General features: G+C 33.6%; 1 pseudogene; it reads right to left on the bottom strand.

Annotated features, from left to right (window-relative positions):
- Positions 1 to 459: 459 nt before the first annotated feature.
- LOC141651811 (accelerated cell death 11-like) lies at positions 460 to 2331 on the bottom strand (annotated as a pseudogene).
- Positions 2332 to 19999: the final 17668 nt, after the last annotated feature.

Genomic DNA, 19999 nt, shown 5'->3' with positions numbered 1-19999 from the left:
GTTCTCTTTGATATATCTAAGAGAACGGTTGCATATAAGAACCAGTCTCTTTGATAAGATGGTTCTCTTTGTTAGAGTTTTAGATTTTTTAGCGCCTTAGTTCTACCTTTTCAAAGAGAACAGTTGTGATGGTACTAACCATTCTCTTTGATCCTGTTATTTTTTTTTTCTAAAATATTCTATTTTTATTGTAACCCTACACGATTGAATCGTATAACTCATAAGAATTAAACTTGTTACAATTTAGAAACTCCAGCAATTTTTACACAAGAAAAACCTTCCGATTTAATTTGAACCATTAGGACAAATTCTATTGAAATAAAATACAAAATCGTATCATGTTGTTAATAGCCTACAAATATCGAAAATACGCTACCATGTGCAAAACATAAATAAAAATCCTTCAATTCTTAGCACTTAGTCGCATCATAGTGCAAATATATCGAACTTCGAAAAATTTTAATCATCATCTGCAGAAAAATGAAGCTTGCATCAGTGTCTATAGCGGGACTCCCGTGAATATTTGATACCGGGTACATAATTAAAATGGCAAGCATGATTTACTATTTTTTCTCCTTTATTTACTCTTTAGCGGCTCTTAAACACATAGAACACACCAATATATGGCATATAATTATGATAAATATGCTCATTAAAAACTCAATGTATTAGCAGTTCTAAATTAGTCAAAATTAGACCGCATCTGATCGATATACCGACAAAATAACATATCTGTCTACTTGGAATCTATTTACTCAATAATTTTCATTATTTCTACAAGTTTCTCTTCCAATCTGCAAATCTTATCCTAATCTCTGATGGACAAACTAATTCTCAATACGCATTACAATTACAATTTACAACATTACACGCAATGAGTGATAGATACACAACAAATGGTTTTACAACATCTCGAGAGTAGTATTTCGTTGGAAAGCAACCGACTCAACTGTGTCCAAGCCACAACAAATGGCAATCTACTGCTTAAAATCATTTGAAACGTACTTGTAAAAATGACAAAACTACTCTCAATTTAAATTTTAGAAGGTAAAAAAAAAGGATGACATACCATCCTCGTTAAGCTTCCTTAGCAACTGTGCTTTAGTAGGTAGAGCATATATACATTCCAGCAGCAACAACTTTTCTGATTGCCTAACCATGATATGGAGGAAATACTTTATAATAAGCATTAGAAGCTGCATCTTTCAAAGAGTCCCCCCTGCAAACACCAGGGTGTTTTCAGCAATAAATAGATAAAAAATGGGGGGTAGGTATTGTCTGAAATGCATGCTGAGATGTAACGCTTTTCCATCCCAACATCACTTCTAAGTTGCTCATAATAATAGCAGCTAACCAATGTCACTTATGAGTTATTTGCATGCAAATTAGCCTAAACGTCATTTCCAAGTAAACAACTAAACAAGATTAATTTAAGGTTGCAGTCTTGCAGGTCAAATGAATCCCCCCGAAGGATAGAATGTTAGCAGTTGGATAGTATGTTACCAGTCTTACCACTAAGTATGCATAAGGTAGAAGTTGGAAAACACGGGTTAAGGATATTTATTAGCAATCAACTATTTCTTAAAAACAAACGAACGTTGAAGGTATTGACATAAACAACAATGACAATACTTCAAATGTTGAAGGTATCCAATATACTTTAACGACAAAAAAAAAAATCCCCAAACGTCTATGGTCAGTTAGCCTCGGCCATATATGTTTTAGAAGACTGTTTTATATACATTTTGGACCGCATTTTAAAAGATATTGACATACTGCAAGTCTGCCATTGTGTCAATTAAAGTTGTATGAGTAGAAAACAAAGACAAAGATAGATATAAAAAGAGGATAAAGAGAAAGATATACATACTCAGTAACAATGATGTGCTCAAAGAGTACTTTGACCATGTCGACTCCACGCTTAACTCTCAAAAGGTTTCTGGTGTGCCTACCAGGTTTTTGTACAGTTTTTGCTTGGATGTCTTGCTCCAACACTGCTTGTAACGTAGAAATAGACCTTGAGGCGTTACAAAGGTCCTTAACCTGTTTAAAATTCATACAAATATGAAGTCGGAAGTCTTGGGTTTGCCTTTTAGAAGGAGTCTTGGTTTATTAAATATAAGGAAGCAAGGTTACCTTAGCAACATAATCCCTCTCAGTAAACTTAAAGTCAGTGCCAAGACAGCCGAACATGGGGGAAACAAGGGTACAAGCATGGGAAAAGGGAGCAACTGCAAGATGAGAGTCATCCTAGGAATTAACAGCGAGTGCCAGATCCTCGAATGCTTTAGCTATCTCCCACAATGGCTTATTCCCATCATCCTCGGCCATGGTGACACTGGTTAATAATGTTGAAAATAAGGACAAGATACTCTAAACTAAAACAACACATTTCATACATAACATAACACCACTATGAAATAAGCCATTAAGCAAGCATGTAAATTTTGTTTTACTAATGTAACTTCATTTCAAATAAAAAAAATGATTTTGCTTAATTAACAGGATGCAAGTTGATGCCTTTATATTAGTTTCCATGTCTTGATTGATTTAACACAAAAATAAAATGCAAGAGCAACACTCAATCCAATAACTTTATCAATTCAAAATGACATCAAATATCCAAATAGCACAAGAAAATAACGTAATAATCGACTCAAAACGTAGATAGATGGTGATGATGATGATGATTCAAGGATGAAGTTAGCGCAGACGATGATTGCTCAAAAGAAGTGAGAAAAAGTAACAAGGGACAATTGAAAAGAAGAAGAGATTAAGAAAGCGTACCCAAACTTAAAGGAATATTGAATGAAGAGGAAGGAAATGGAAGCGGTCTTATTACTCGTATCAATCAACAACAAAATGTGGTGGTTTACTCAATTGGTGTCCCTAATTTCGCTTCAACCAATCTCAATTTCTTTATCTTCACTACTTTCCTTTTTCCTTTTTTCTTTATATTCCTACTGCCTGATACAATCTAAATTGAGACGGAAATAAAGAAAGATAGAAATGCAGCTGTTCAACTGCAAGGATCGATAGTCTACCCCTATAATAGAATTGTGGTGAATTAATCACCTAGATTCCATTATAAGAAATGAGATAAATCTCACAAATACATTCATAAAATTCATTAATTGCTCATTAAGACTTTTTAATGCTCTTATATAGGATACTAATGACTTGGGAAATAAGAAACAGAAGGGATAAATGACTAAGCTACCCTTAGTCTCATTTTGATGTGTATCAATACCCGCCCCTTGAAATGATCCTTGTCCTCAAGAATCTAAGACAATCAATACTTGAGGCAAGCCGTAACATGGCACTTTCCACCTGGATCAAAAACTCTTCTCATTAGTGCGTCAACGACTTGTATCCTCAGCAACCCTCCTGGATCAAAGAAATAAAACTGACAGTCTTTGTATGTCTTTTCATTGAATTTGTTGCCCCCATATGCCTTTAGTCTATGCATCATTTCTTGCCAATAATCATATCCACCAGGGTCAAAAATTAGAATGACTCTAACATGAGCATTCATAGGACCAATACATAAGTGAAAGGCAAAAACTTGCTCCCTTAACTTCATTACCGTGGAACCAATACACACCAAAATAGTCACAGCATGAGCACAATCACTATACTGAGAATGTCGCAGCAAGTTCAATTGTGCCAGGAAACATGGCAGGAACAATAAAATTTCAGTGAGCTGTACAGACATGGAGGTCAAGCTTTCAACATGGGAGATGTTATATTTCCACCCACCCGGATCAAAAACAAGGGAACTAATTGTCATGATCGTAGAAAACTTACAGTTGATTGTGGGGTCTTTCCTTGCGGAGTTCTTCTCTAGCATTGTTCTCATTGTAATGGACCACTGCTCAACTCTCCCAAGAAGTAGCACCTCTGAAATTTTAAAAGACCTCAACACATATTCAAAATTGTCAAACCCAAGTGTTCCAACATCTGAAATCCTGGAACTTGCAGCCCAATACTTCATTAACCCATGTGTCAACAAAATTATATCCTTCTGACAACCCACTCTTGACACATTTGATGTCCTAAATTGCTCATATGCAATCTCAGCTATAATGCCAGGGTTCCAAATAAGGTTCTTTGATTCTTTATACTCCTTTGGCCAGGTGACATGACCATTAGTTGCATAAATACTATAGGTCCTCATAGCATACTCTTCTTCCCTCTTAAAATCACCCTTGTCCTCAAGGGTGAGAACCAAGGCTAACATCAGGATAGAACAAGAAAAATGGGGCTTATAAGAATGCAAGAACTCTTGTTTAGTTAACCAATCACTTAGCACACTCATACCAAATGACAAACCTAAAACACTAGGCTGCCAACAATCAAGGATAAGAGGCAAGTAAAAAAGGTGGACTCGTTAAGCAAATATGAACATTTTTGCTATGAGTCTTCTTCAGTATCAGTATATTGTGGCTTAGTGATTTTGAAAATAAGCAACATAAATCAGCATAAGGAACATAAAGAGATTGGAGTGTACTATCAATTAGTGTCTCTCCTAAAGCTAAATGAACAAATAATTTTCCCAACTTATGTAGCTTTTGGCCCTCTACACTTGTGTTCTAGCCATTTTGCAAATTAAGAAAAATTGTTAAGACTAATTTCAACATTCCTTTTAACCTTAAGCAAGACACCAGGGTCAAAAACAAACCTACATGAGCATTCCATTTCAAATGTATAACAGCAGTCAAAATATGTAACACCATAAAGAGATTAATTTATGCAGTCAAAATAATAAGAAATGATACAGTTTCTAATTCATAAAGAGATTGAATGATTTATCAGAACCACAATACCTAGCGCATTAGTTGTTCTTGACTTTAGATATGCGCGACGGGAGAGAGGCGGTGGGAGCATGGCAACTGACGAGCGGCGACGAGAAAGCAGTTGTATGAATGGCCAGCGACGATGCGACGAGGATAGTGGCGGTGGAAAGGGAGTGAGAGGAAGGGAGGAAAGGATGACTGTATGATGATATGAGTTGGGATGTAGTGTAATGGGGGGTCTTTAGGGATTTAATAGAGAACGGCCAAGAATAGGGACCGTGCTCTTTGTTTTATCAAGGAGAACGGTTCTGGATATATAACCGGTCTCTTTTATATTTTAAGACGGTTGGTCAAACCTGACCGTTCTCTTTGCTAATGTACGAGAATGGTTTGAGCAAACAACTGTTCTCTATTGGAATCCTATATACCCGCCAAACTAAAAATAATAAAGAGACCGGTTCCGCTATCAACCGTTCTTGAAGGGGTGTTCTCTTTGCCTTAAATTGTAGTAGTGAAGCTAGTATGCACTAGCTATGATGATGTTCTATTTATCACATAAAATAATGTCATCCTCACACCCTTAATACTCCCTCCATTCGGTCCATATGTCATAAAATGGACTACAATTTTATTTTGTCAATTTCTCATTTGTCACACAATATGTCACATGTAGCATGTTACATGTTATTAATTAATTTAATGCATATTTATCACATAAATATCATTTTACAAATTAATTAAATTACATACAACGAATTGACTAGTGATACTTGATCATATAAATTATTGGAATATGTGTCCTCCGACAATAATGCGATCACAACTGTCGATCATGATGATCACATGTTTAAATCTCATATTAAGAATACATGTGGGAAGTAATATTTTTCAGTCAACTGGTCCACACATATCGGTAATGATTGGCTGACTAGAGTTTGACATTACTGTCGTGCGACGGTGGTGATCAGTTGATCCCCTTAGGTCATACCTAAAGGGTAACACTCTTAATTGAATATTTAATTGATCGTATGATGATACGAGTTAATTAAATTACTTAAAAATTGACGGACGATTTTGGAAGTAATATTTACGTGTCTCATTGTAATTTGATTAAATAAGATACGGTCTAAGTGATCGAATTCTTTTATTACTTAGATGAAATTATTGTTTACGGAAACAATTGAAACGGAATGAATAAATTATTATAAATACAGAATGTTGTAGTTTATAATTTGGAAACCGTTTTTGGTACAAGTAATTATGAATTACTAAGTCGATTTTGTGCATGACGTATTTTTATTAATACGTTGATTTTTAATATGTTAAAAATACATGACAATTTCACATGACTAGTAACATGTGACAATTGACAAATGACAAATATAAATGGACTTTCCATTTTATGTAAGTGCCGAAATGGAGGGAGTATTAGGCTATAAATTGTGTTGATTATTTTAAGTGAAAAAAAAATGATTACACACTTAGCTAATAGCCATGCATACCTATGTTTTCTTGAGAAGAATAACTTGCCCATGCATTGACTCTCCCTATTTCACCCCACCGGTTTTCAAAGGCCATCATAGAGAGTTTTTCTCTCTAATTTTTCATTCACAACTTTATATATTATTTCTAGTGTAAGAAATATAAAAACTCTCTAAATCTTATGAAAAACTAGAGAAATAAATCTCCAAAAATCATCCTCTCTTGGCCGAAATTCTAAGAGGACATAGAAGTATTTTGGGTCAATTTTTAATAAGATTAATATTGTTCTAGTTCAAATAATATTAGTTTTTAAGAGGTTATCTTGGGTATTCATCTTTGGGAGGGATTCTAAGCTTGAATCCTTGTTATTTCATTTGTAAGGAAAGCTCAAGAACAAGTGAGAAGGAGAACTCACTTGTGCCCTAAATCCGAAATACCCATAGTAAGAAAGACGATTTCTTTTCATTCTTATTTATGTTTGCATGCATAAGATCTAGATTTAATTTTATGACTAAATTAAATGTAACATATATGAATATGGTAAATTAATTAGATTTTTTATTCTAACAAGTGGTATCATGAGCAATTTTAGAATATACAAGTTACTTGTGCAAGCCGAAAGAGACATGGGGTTAAATGTTAACCCACCTAAGGATGTGCTTAACATAAGCACTAAGAGCAAAGGGAAATTCAAAAAGAATGGGAAAAAGGGTAAGAGGCAAGCTCCCATGTCCACCAAGGCTAAGACTTTTGAAGCTAGCACTTCCAAGACCAAGAAGGGTCCTCTTGACAAATGCCATTATTGTAATGGTGTTGGACATTGGAAAAGGAATTGTTCCAAGTACCTTGGTGACATCAAAGCTGGAAAAATCACTCCAGTAGGTAAATGACTATCCTTATGTTTCTAATTCAACTATGGTATTTTGATACAAAGTTGTGATAATGTATCCCTTTTTTATTGTAAATAGGGCCTCCTCCAAGCAAAGACAAGGGAAAGGAAAAGCAAGCTTAAGAAATCATCAAGGAGCTAGGAGTAGCTTCCAATGAAGCTTGGCTTTTTATTATTGTCTTATTTTAAGTTATGTTTCGGATTTTTAGAACTATTTTGGTTTCCATGTTCGACATGGAAATAGTTGATCCTTTCTAAAATAATGGTTGTATTTTGGATTATGGTGGCTTGGTTTTCAACCCAAGTCACCCCTTTTATCGTATTTCTTTGTTCTAAAAATTCGTCTTTATATGCTTGCACATAGAAACATATGATCATCTACTTAAAGTGATCCAATAGACAACTATAATGATGGGATTCATCATATGTCCACAAGCTTAAGGCTTGTGTATGATCAATTATAAAGTGATGTTGAGTTGATGAACTCTCCTAAAGGAATGTCAATTACCAAGTACACTCATCAAATCTAAAACTATTAGTCAATCTATGAGACAGTCCTCCTTATACTTCAAAATCATCATTTGTGTCTCATAAGCTATCTTTGAATATCTAGTGTACTTATTCTAAAGATAGAGTGGGAGAAAAATGAAGACACAAAGAATACAAAGAATGATTTGTATACCTAAATAGATAGTATACACAAATAGATGAGATCTATGGTCTCGAATAGATGAGATCTACATGACAAAAGAGACCAAATGAAGTAATCAAAAGAATATGTTCTTAAGATAACTACACGAGGAGACCAAAAGAAAGTTTTGGAAGAAAATGACTAAAGTAAAGTCTTAAGAAGAGTTTTGGCTAGTTTATGAACAACATTCGACCAAGAGTTTCAATATTGATATTTACTTAAGAGCCTAAATGAAACAAAGTTGCATCCTTGAAAATAAATGAGATTTATGACTAAAAGTTGCAAAGAAAGATATGCCGATATCTACAAGAGCTACGTTAATTGCTAACCATGATGTGTCATTACTTAACCTCATTATGAAAATGAAATGGTTAAACCTCCTTCCGGAAAAGGGTATTTGAGAAGACGTGTATTAAATGAAATTCACATTTAAATAATGACATTTCTACGAATCATTATAAAATGAATGAGTTAGAGATTAAAAATCTCTTTCCACAAGTTTAAGATTGAAACCTTTTCTAAATAGGTATTTTGAAAGGATATGCTGGGAATATATATGGTTTTTATCTTAATAACTTGGCAAAGCAAAATGTATTTCAATTCTTGAAATGTTTCGATTGAGTAGTCAATTGCGAAACATGTGGAATTTAGTGGGAGTTTGAAATTATCATGTGAAGACATGGAATTTAGTGGGAGCAATCATCTTGTAAAATTTATAACTCATTACTCATTGAGAATGACGAGCTAATACTATCTTTCACAAAGATATGTTTGAGTTTTCAATTCTGGATGAAAATGGACTATGATGAATCCAATCACATCATGGGATGTTGGATAAGTATTGAGATATACACATCAAATCAACGAGAAACGTAGGTTATTCATGTCAATGAAAATGGAATTACCATAAGCAGTCATGGTCATTCATTGAACCTAAGAATGGTTGATCACATGATTAAAGATTACTAATATTTCCGCCATTAGAATAATCATGCACATGTCCAATAATGAATCATATGCTTAAGAGCATGATGGGTCATTGGCAAGCCATAGAAGAATCGTCATGAATTCTCGTGGAGAACTAATGAGCTATTCTAGTGTTTGACAGAACACTATGTTATGTGACAAGAAGTTGCACATATTGAAGTTCGAAAGACGCGTAAGGATTTATGAAAATCCTAAGCTATTCAAGCTAAAAGGAGAAATAAGAAGTTAGAAAGATACTTAGTTATAGTAAGAAGTTACTCAAAACTAATATTTCCTAATATGCTAGGACTTATGAGAAGTGCTAGACTAATCATCTTGACAATTGTTGCAAGACCCTACAAAACATATATCTAGTGCATTGCGAGTTGGTAGAACACTTGACCAGTGCAAGTTATATCATTCACCATAATTCGTTCCTTATGTGATAAACAACAAGAAAGTTCTTTCAAGATAAAGAACCATAACCTAGGTTGGGAACCTAGATGTGTACTTAGTAAGGTTCATGCTATGTGAGACAAACATGAAAATGAAGGAAAATGAAATTCAAGAGTTTGAAAACATGGTATGTTAAACTCATGTTGCAAACGACTAGTGTTTGCACACTTACGATATACATCACAAGGTTGTAATATGTTATTGACTACCCGAATGTGATGTCAACATTCGTCGTTTGAGTTATTATTAACTCACATTATACTTTGTTACATCCAAACGGGTTGTGTAGACAATTGAACCCCGTTAAAGGGAACACGGATTAGCATTGTATTCGCCCATAGTCACTTACATGAGGTGACGTCTCGAAGTGACTAGAGTGTGATGCGATTCATGGCAAGTTAAAGTGCCATGGAGTCATGTGAGATGACTAGTCGATCACATAGGCAGACTGTTAGGAACACCTTGTCGGGCCTAATGACCGCTTATAGAGTTCTGACAAATTTATATAGCTTGGTCGTGGCGAGAGCTACTATAGTATTCTAATGAGTCGATTCTTTTGACTAAAGACTATTCGCCTAAGGTGGTACAGTTACAGATTAACTGTGATTTATGTTACTACGATCTTCATAAATGGGGTCAAATGGGCATATTTTGGGTTATGATGGCTGTGGCTAGTCGAAGGGAATAAGTGCGATAGGAATTGTCCACCCCTTGTCAGGGTTATAACAATATCTCAGGGCCACTCGAGGAGTAATGAACTAGAAATGCGTGGCCACGCTCGGAAGTATCTATGGTAGATAAATTCCGGTCAATCAGTTATTCTCCAGATCGAGGAAACCACTCTCGATATGATCACTTGCAAGTACGACCTGAAAGGCACCTTGCTTTGAGTGGGAGATAGTAATAGGACAAGAGAATTGGTGACGCACACTTGTCGAGGACAAGTGGGTGATTTTTGGAATATGTGTCCTCCGACAATAATGCGATCACAACTGTCGATCATGATGATCACATGCTTAAATCTCATATTAAGAATACATGTGGGAAGTAATAGTTTATAGTCAACTGGTCCACACATATAGGTAATGATTGGCTGACTAGAGTTTGACATTACTGTCGTGCGACGGTGGTGATCAGTTGATCCCCTTAGGTCATACCTAAAGGGTAACACTCTTAATTGAATATTTAATTGATCGCATGATGATACGAGTTAATTAAATTACTTAAAAATTGACGGACGATTTTGGAAGTAATATTTACGTGTCTCATTGTAATTTGATTAAATAAGATACGGTCTAAGTGATCGAATTGTTTTATTACTTAGATGAAATTATTGTTTACGGAAACAATTGAAACGGAATGAATAAATTATTATAAATATAGAATGTTGTAGTTTATAATTTGGAAACCTTTTTTGGTACAAGTAATTATGAATTACTAAGTCGATTTTGTGCATGACGTATTTTTATTAATACGTTGATTTTTAATATGTTAAAAATACATGACAATTTCACATGACTAGTAACATGTGACAATTGACAAATGACAAATATAAATGGACTTTCCATTTTATGTAAGTGCCGAAATGGAGGGAGTATTAGGCTATAAATTGTGTTGATTATTTTAAGTGAAAAAAAAAATGATTACACACTTAGCTAATAGCCATGCATACCTATGTTTTCTTGAGAAGAATAACTTGCCCATGCATTGGCTCTCCCTATTTCACCCCACCGGTTTTCAAAGGCCATCATAGAGAGTTTTTCTCTCTAATTTTTCATTCACCACTTTATATATTATTTCTAGTGTAAGAAATATAAAAACTCTCTAAATCTTATGAAAAACTAGAGAAATAAATCTCCAAAAATCATCCTCTCTTGGCCGAAATTCCAAGAGGACATACAAATATTTTGGGTCAATTTTTAATAAGATTAATATTGTTCTAGTTCAAATAATATTAGTTTTTAAGAGGTTATCTTGGGTATTCATCTTTGGGAGGGATTCTAAGCTTGAATCTGTGTTCTTCCATTTGTAAGGAAAGCTCAAGAACAAGTGAAAAGGAGAACTCACTTGTGCCCTAAATCCGAAATACCCATAGTAAGAAAGACGATTTCTTTTCATTCTTATTTATGTTTGCATGCATAAGATCTAGATTTAATTTTATGACTAAATTAAATGTAACATAGATGAATATGGTTAATTAATTAGATTTTTTATTCTAACATAAATAAAATGGGTCATATAATTATAATTCACAACATCTTGTAATTATAATTAACATCTTGTAAATCTTATTTAATCCCATTACAATAAGATATCAATATTCTCTCTCACAAGTAAATTTCTCAATTTTAAGGAATTGATTACCTTGCATCTTCATACAATTAATCAATTAATTTATTAAGGGAATTGTCCTTTAGGTGTGACCTTAAGGGATCAACTGACCACCACCGTCATACGACAGTAATGTCAAACTCTAGTCAGCCAATCATTATCGATTAATGACGGTCAGTTGATTATATAATAAATCATCCCTCACGTATTCTTAATATGAGATTTAATTATAATATTAAATCATGTGATCGCACTATTGTTGAGGACACATTTTCCAACAATCTCCCACTTGTCCGAGACAAGTGTGCGACACCAATCCTCTTGTCCTATTACAATCTTCCACTCAATGCAAGGTGTCTTTCAGGTCGTATTTACACTTGATCATATCTTAAGTTGTTTCCTCGATCTGGAGAGTAACTGTCTGACCGGAATTATCTACCATAGATACCTTCCGAGTGTGGCCACGCATTTCCAGTTAACTACTCCTCGAGTGGCCTTGAGATTTCAAATAACCCTGACAAGGGGTGGAAAATTCCTATCGCACTATTCCCTTCGTTCAGCCATAGTTCATGATAACCCAAAATATTTTGGCTTCATTTACGACAGTCGTAGAGTATAAATCAAAGCTAATCAGAAATTTGTGCTAACTTGGGCGAATAGTCTCTAGTCAAAAGAATTGAATCATAAGAATACTATAGTAGCTCTTGCCACGACCACGCTTTATGAATTACCAGAACTTTATAAGCGGTCACTGCCCGACAGAGTGTCCCACACAGTCTGCCTATGTGATCGACTAGTCATTCCATATGACTCTATGACACTTGAACTTGCCATCAATCACATCACACTCTAGTCACTTTGAGACGTCACCTCATATAAGTAACTAGGGGCGAATACCATGTCAATCCAGTTCACTTTAATGGGGTTCAATTTGTCTCTACAACCCATTTGGATTTAACACAATTTATCTCTAAGTTTTTGTCTGGTCTTCTTACTAGACTTGGGCTCTTTAACTTGAAAGATGCTCCCACTGTTATTGCATAATGCGTGATAAAGTCATTTGTTGATGGATTCACCCTTAATCTCTACGTTGACCATTTTATCACAATTTGCTTAGATTCCTTTTATAGTATTTGCAATGCGCGAAACTAACACACCTTTTTAGTCTCTTACTCCTTAGTCAATAAGACATCCTAGGATTACAACAAATCCCTTTATGTTTGGAAATTAAAGTTTGTGCAACCCTTCAACACCGAACTTAGTTTATCATCCAAAGATATGAACAAGTCTTCAATTGTTCTTTAAGGCTTTCACAAGACCATCTTATGAATTAACTTGTTATTGACTTATCATGCTCTAGGCATATATCACATCATGGCTTGTGCGTCTGTTGGTATACATGATAATTCTAATGGCGGAAACATTAGAAATCGATTTCATGTAATCAACAACTTAATAGGTTCAGTGAACGACTATGACTCGATGCCAATATTCTCTCACATAGATTCAAAATTTAGAATACTTTGCACCCTTTTCCAAGTCTCCAATCACTCTTTCACTGAAGAGAGCATTGGTACATTATTCTCAATAAGTAATATGTCATCAACATATAAGACATGGAAAACAATTCTAGGTCCCACTTAACTTCATGTATAATCGTGATTCTTCAATCATGTGAATGAAACCATTCACTATTATCACATGAACGAAAAGTATAATCCTTTAATGCTTGCTTAAGACCATTCTAGGATCACTTAAGAAAGCTACGCATAATATGTTAGGATTCTTAGATCTTTATCTAAGGTTTTGTGTTCCAAACACATCCTTCTCTAAATTCCCATTTTAGAAAAGTGAATTTTAATTATCATTTTCCATTCTTCATTGAAATGCGGCAATTCCTAACATGACTAATTTTGATCAACATTTTCATGTCAATCTATGCATTTGAGTACTCTAAAGCTCTATTTACCTTTAAAGAGACCCTCGCTTTAAAGTAAATCTACTCGTGAGTAACAATTTTTGGATTGTAATGCTACGGCTCGTATGTAACAAGGTCATAATACCATCACATTCACAAAGTAATATTTTAACCAATAAGACATGTGCGATAAACTCCCACTGAACTATGGTCCTACTCTATCTGTATAGAGTATAGTTCGACTATACTCCCACTTTATAGTTCTATTACTTTCACAAAGTAACACTATAAGACATGTTTATAACGATCCAATCTACTCTCACTCTATCTCTGAGAAATACATCTATCTTCTTGAGAGATAGTGTTGTGAGTTAGAAACATATATATGGTGGTGTATTGGGAGTTTATCTAGACTATGCATTAGCTTTCAAAAGACCATCCTTATCATGGCAGTTTGATTCATGGAATATGCGAGTCTTATCCTGGTTGACCATCCGTTTAGAATAATGTGTCCGTTATGGTATCGCAAATTCCCTAATATATGAGTTCAATAGCTCATCAAAACTTTATAATTGATCTTATATAAGTGAGTTGTTACTATAAGTAACAATGGCATAAGGAGAATCAAATTCATAGCTTATGGACTTATAATGATCCAATCATCATATTTGTCTATTTGATCAATTTAAGTCGATAATTTTATGTTTCACGATGCAAGTAGTGTATGATGAAAATCTTAGAACAAACGGTATGATAAAACAAGTGACTTGGGTTGCAAACCAAGTCACCAATATCCAAAATACAACCTGTGTTTAAACGATACAAACAAATTTCCAAGTCACACAAGGAAATCAAAATAGTTCTAAAAGTCTCAAAATACATCATGAAATTAAAGACAAAGCAAATTAAAGCCAAGCTTCTATTGATCCATCACCACGGTCGGCTACCTCTAGCTTCCCACATGATCCTCTAAGCTTGCTTCTCCTTGCCTTTGTCCTTGCTAGGAGGTCCTATTTACAATAAAAAGGGTAATCATCAGCACTTGTATCAACATACCAAAGTTGAGATCGAAACATAAAAGATAGGGATAGTCATATACCTACTGGAATAACCTTTCCAGCTTTGATGTCGCCAAGGTATTTAGAACAGTTTCTCTTCCAATGCCCAACTCCACAACAATAGAGGCACTTGTCCCCGGTGGAGGCACTGTACTTGGGCTTGGAGGTACTAGCTTCACAAGCTTTACCTACATTCCTGCTGGGAGTTCGCTTCTTTCCCTTTTTCCCGCTTTTCTTGAAGGTTCTCTTGCTTTTATGATTGACATTAAGCACATCTTTGGTGGAGCTAACACTTAGCCCTATATCTCTTTCGGCTTGCACAAGCATTTTGTGCAACTCATCAAGGGAGACTTTCTTGTCTTGCATATTAAAATTCACTCGGAATTGAACATATGCCTTGATTTTGTTGAGGGAATGAAGAATCCAATCAATCACGAGTTCATCGGGAATTTCCACCTTATGCATTTTTAAGGTCTCAACATGCTCCATTAACTTGAGCACATGAGGGCTAACTTTTTGGCCCTCCTTAATGTTAAGATAAAAGAATGCGGAAGCCGCCTCATATTGTATGACCCTAGGAGCTCGTGAAAACATGTTCACTAGCTTCAAGTAGATCTCATGAGCGGTGCTAATCTTTATAGCACTTCTTTGGAGTTCGGCCTCCATAGCAAAGATCAACACATTTTTGATCGCGGCCGACTCCTTTTGGTAAACCTCATAGGCTTGCCTTGCGACGGCGGTGGACCTGGCATTAGGTTCGGTGGGAGATGCCTCGGTAAGATAACGAAGCTTGTCGTCACCCTCCGCGGCCAAACGAAGTTGCGCGTCCCAATCGGCGAAATTAGACCCGTTCTTTTCTAACTTACATCGATCCATGAAGGATTGGAGCCATGACACATTGGTGAGCGTGTTGGAACTAGTGGTTGCGGACGTGTTTGGAGTTGCCATTACAATGATAAAATGATTTTGACTACAAAATAGGAAGTGAAGGAATTAATGAACATCTATCGTTTTGACAATACTTGTAAACATTTTAAACAAGTTATTGAGCATTTATGTAGTGACCTCTACCCAACTATCATAAATGATTACGAGATCCAAATTCATATTAATACGGATACGGTGAGCCTAGTCATCCCTTATTAATATAACTTGGTGGATTAACCTCTTAATCGATTCTACTTCTAGAACTCTCGGCCGATAAAAAATTACTCTAATTTTCATCTTTAGCCCGGAACACATGCGACTACGGTCACGAATACTTCCGTTGAGCTCAATCCAAATTTGGATGCAATAACATTTTATTACCCACTTACCCAACGTAACAAGTTTAGTACCCCGGTGAGCCGAATCAACTTCCTTATGAAATTGGGATTCATGGTTTCTACTATTTGGTAAGGCTAATTCTCAATTATTAAAAGTGAGAGGTCTGGTCAATTTATTATCTATCATGTTTTAAGTGAACTAAAGCACTGAACTACGATAATTGTAATTGACACGGTCGATGACTCGATATGATATGCATGTTGTTGTTCATGACGATTTGGCAATGCATGTAACATATTAAAGGAAATGCAAAGCAATAATAAAAATTCCTAGTATGGCCTTCCTAAAAATAGAAAATCAAATAATCTATTACATATTCGGAAACCAACTTCTTTGGTCCCTTGAATCTTCAAATGGTACGCCTCCCAAGAACACTGTTTTCGTCGGAACATCTTTCCGAATGACACCGTCTTTGAAGAAACTCCATAATTACAAATAATAATAAAAATACAAAACTATTCCTATTATACATTTGTAAAATGGAAAAACTAATAAAATAAAAGTGATACGAGATCACATTAAATTACAACCGAATCAATATTCCCTTTCATTACGGGTAATATCGATTTAACTAAGGCCATACTAAGATAAAATTACATATTTCAAAATTATATAAATAAAAGACATTCAACAATTTAAATATTCAGCATTATAATATGTGTCTATCATGCCAAATTATATGCCAAATCGCCTTATTTAACTTGTATCATTTATATAACCCAGTTTTATGGAAATGCGTGATAATTACTTCTTAAAATCACAAATTAACACTTAAATCACATCTAAGCTCAGGTTAATTATGCTAACACTTTTAGGACTCAAAAATTATTCATCACTTAATTTTTGACAATAATTCAACTTGGTTTAATTTTTATGCTCATATTTGACCTTAAAATCATAATATTTATGAAATAAATCCAAATTAAATTACAATAATTTCAAAATTTTAATTTTAAATTTTTGAACATTCTGTAATATATCCATTACACTTATAATGTCAAAAATCATGGTTAAAAATTTCGAATTAATTTTGAGAAAATATAGTTGCATTTTATCGGTTTTATCTCATAAAACATCTAAAATATCCAAAAATTAATCCAATCAATTTTACAATCTTAGATATGATTAGTGGGATATTTATGCAACCTAAAATAATTTTCTCATGCCATGCAATTCGTTTTAGAAATTTATGCTAAAATAGTCACTATTTATGCCATTTTTACACTAAAAATTCATAAATCATGCTAAATGGGACCATTTAATCTCGAAATTTACGTAAACTCTGTAAATTATGCATGTAACAACATAATAAAGTTTCATGGCCCAATTCGAAATTTAACTATTTTTAACCATTTTACCTCTTTTAATCCATTTTTATCTCATAAAAATCATAAATCATGCAATATTAATCCAATTAATACTAGATTTTAAAACAACTTTTAAACTATTCATGTGAGGTCATATAACATTTTCAAGGTCAGAGAGTAAGTTTAACCATTTTTAGTCATTTTAACCTCCATTTATGCCATTTTTACACTAAAACTTCATAAATCATGAAATATTAATCACATTAATATGATATTTTACATGCAATACATAAAATATTCATGTGAGGGTATACTAAAATACCACGGACAGTAGTGAAGGTTAACTTATTTTAGTGAATAAAAGTTCATTTTACTCATAAAAATGTCATAAAATCACTAAAAATCATTAAAATGAGCAATAAATTTCCATAAATCATAAAAATGACATAAAAATATTTTAGGACTAGAATATATAACATTCATAATTATTTAATGGTTTACTCATATAAATCACAAATTTTTAGTTTTATATGTTAACATTTTAACTCGGAAAAACAATAACCGATTATGCATGCAACATCCTTATACTCTGATACCACTTGTTAGGTTTATATACCTATTATTAGACTCCTCTAATAGTGAACTAATTAACATCTTAATTATTTGTTCTTTAGATCTAGTGCATGCATAGCAAAATAAAAGATTTATGAGGAAAAACAATGTTCCTTACATTATTGGTTGATTCGAAATATAGGGCACAAGTAAGGTCACCTTCCTTCACTTGTTCTTGAGCTTAATGTGTTGGATGATCCTCCAAAGACTACAAGTATAGAAGTCACTCCTTAGATTGCACCCAAGACTTACCCTTAAACTAGTATACTAATTGACTAGATTATTATACTAGTACCCTTAAAATGATTCTAATATGATTACTATTACTACACTAGTAATCTTTATTTGATATTAGAATGGATGAACAAATGCTTGTAAATCTAAAAACCTTGTTTTAGAGAGATATGGGAGAGAAGGAGTATATTTTCATGTGTGAGATGTAAAATGAATGAGTAAATAGTAAAATGAGAACAAAATTCTCATAAAGAGAAGGAGGGAGAACCGGTGGGGGTCAAGGGGAAGGTGCCAAAAATTGGCATCTTTCTTTTCCTTTTGGTCTTCTCAAAATATTAGGTGTGTAAGCTAGTATGCACTAGCTATGATGATGTTCTATTTATCACATAAAATAATGTCATCCTCAGACCCTTAATACTCCCTCCATTCGGTCCATATGTCATAAAATGGACTACCATTTTATTTTGTCAATTTGTCATTTGTCACACAATATGTCACATGTAGCATGTTACATGTTATTAATTAATTTAATGCATATTTATCACATAAATATCATTTTACAAATAAATTAAATTACATACAATAAATTGACTAGTGATACTTGATCATATAATTATAATTCACAACATCTTATAATTATAATTAACCATTCATTCTTATCTCTATCGTTTCTCAAACAATAAGCAATTTTAGTAATAAAGCATTTTATTACCAAAATAAATCTTATTTAATCCCATTACAATAAGATATCAATATTCTCTCTCACAAGTAAATTGCTCAATTTTAAGGAATTGATTACCTTGCATCATCATACAATTAATCAATTTACCTATTGAGGGAATTGTCCTTTAGGTGTGACCTTAAGGGATCAGCTGACCATCACCGTCATATGACAGTAATGTGAAACTCTAGTCAGTCAATCATTACCGATTAATGACGATCAGTTGATTATATAATAAATCATCCCTCATGTATTCTTAATATGAGATTTAATTATGATATTAAATCATGTGATCGCAATATTGTTGAGGACACATTTTCCAACACTATATCCTTAATACACGGTTTAGTATAAAAACCCACAACAACCAACACAAGGTTCGAACTTTCCGGCAACCACCGCACGAAACCCTGCCAATAACCACCCACAACCACCCATGGCAGTCGACTCTCCAACCTGAGCCACCCCAACCCCGGTCTGGGTCTCAATCAAGACATGGTGTGGGTCAAAACGCGTATAAACCCATGGTACAACACCACTAAACAACCATGCAAAACCCAACAAAAACACCCCGTCCCCGCCGGTCACTGGTGGTAAAAAAGAGGTCCGATCATACCCTGGTGGTCCATGGTCGAGGTCACGGTCAAAGTAAATCATACGGTGGTCTACAACGCGAGTTATAATAGTGACAAAATCAATATATTATATTATGAGACAGTCTTACCTTGAGACGATAATAAATCTAATTCTCCTTCTTTTTTTCTCTTTCTCTCTATTATGAATTATTCAGATTTTTATGAAAAATAATCTCTATTGTTGTAGGTTAACAACTATTTATAGTGATAAGATAGGTTTTATAAAGCAGTATTAGGAAACTATTATATTATATTATGTACTATTATTATTATTATTATTATTATTATTATTATTATTATTATTATTATTATTATTATTATTATTATTATTATTATTATTATTATTATTATTATTATTATTATTATTATTATTATTATTATTATTATTATGATTATGATTATTATGATTATGATTATTATTATTATTATTATTATTATTATTATTATTATTATTATTATTATTATTATTATTATTATTATTATTATTATTATTATTATTATTATTATTATTGTCATTATTATTGTCATTATTATTGTCATTATTATTGTCATTATTATTATCATTATTAATATTATT

Source organism: Silene latifolia, chromosome 4, assembly GCF_048544455.1.
Source record: "Silene latifolia isolate original U9 population chromosome 4, ASM4854445v1, whole genome shotgun sequence".
In the NCBI taxonomy this organism is placed as follows: Eukaryota; Viridiplantae; Streptophyta; class Magnoliopsida; order Caryophyllales; family Caryophyllaceae; genus Silene; species Silene latifolia.
This window is presented reverse-complemented; position numbering and strand designations above follow the sequence as displayed.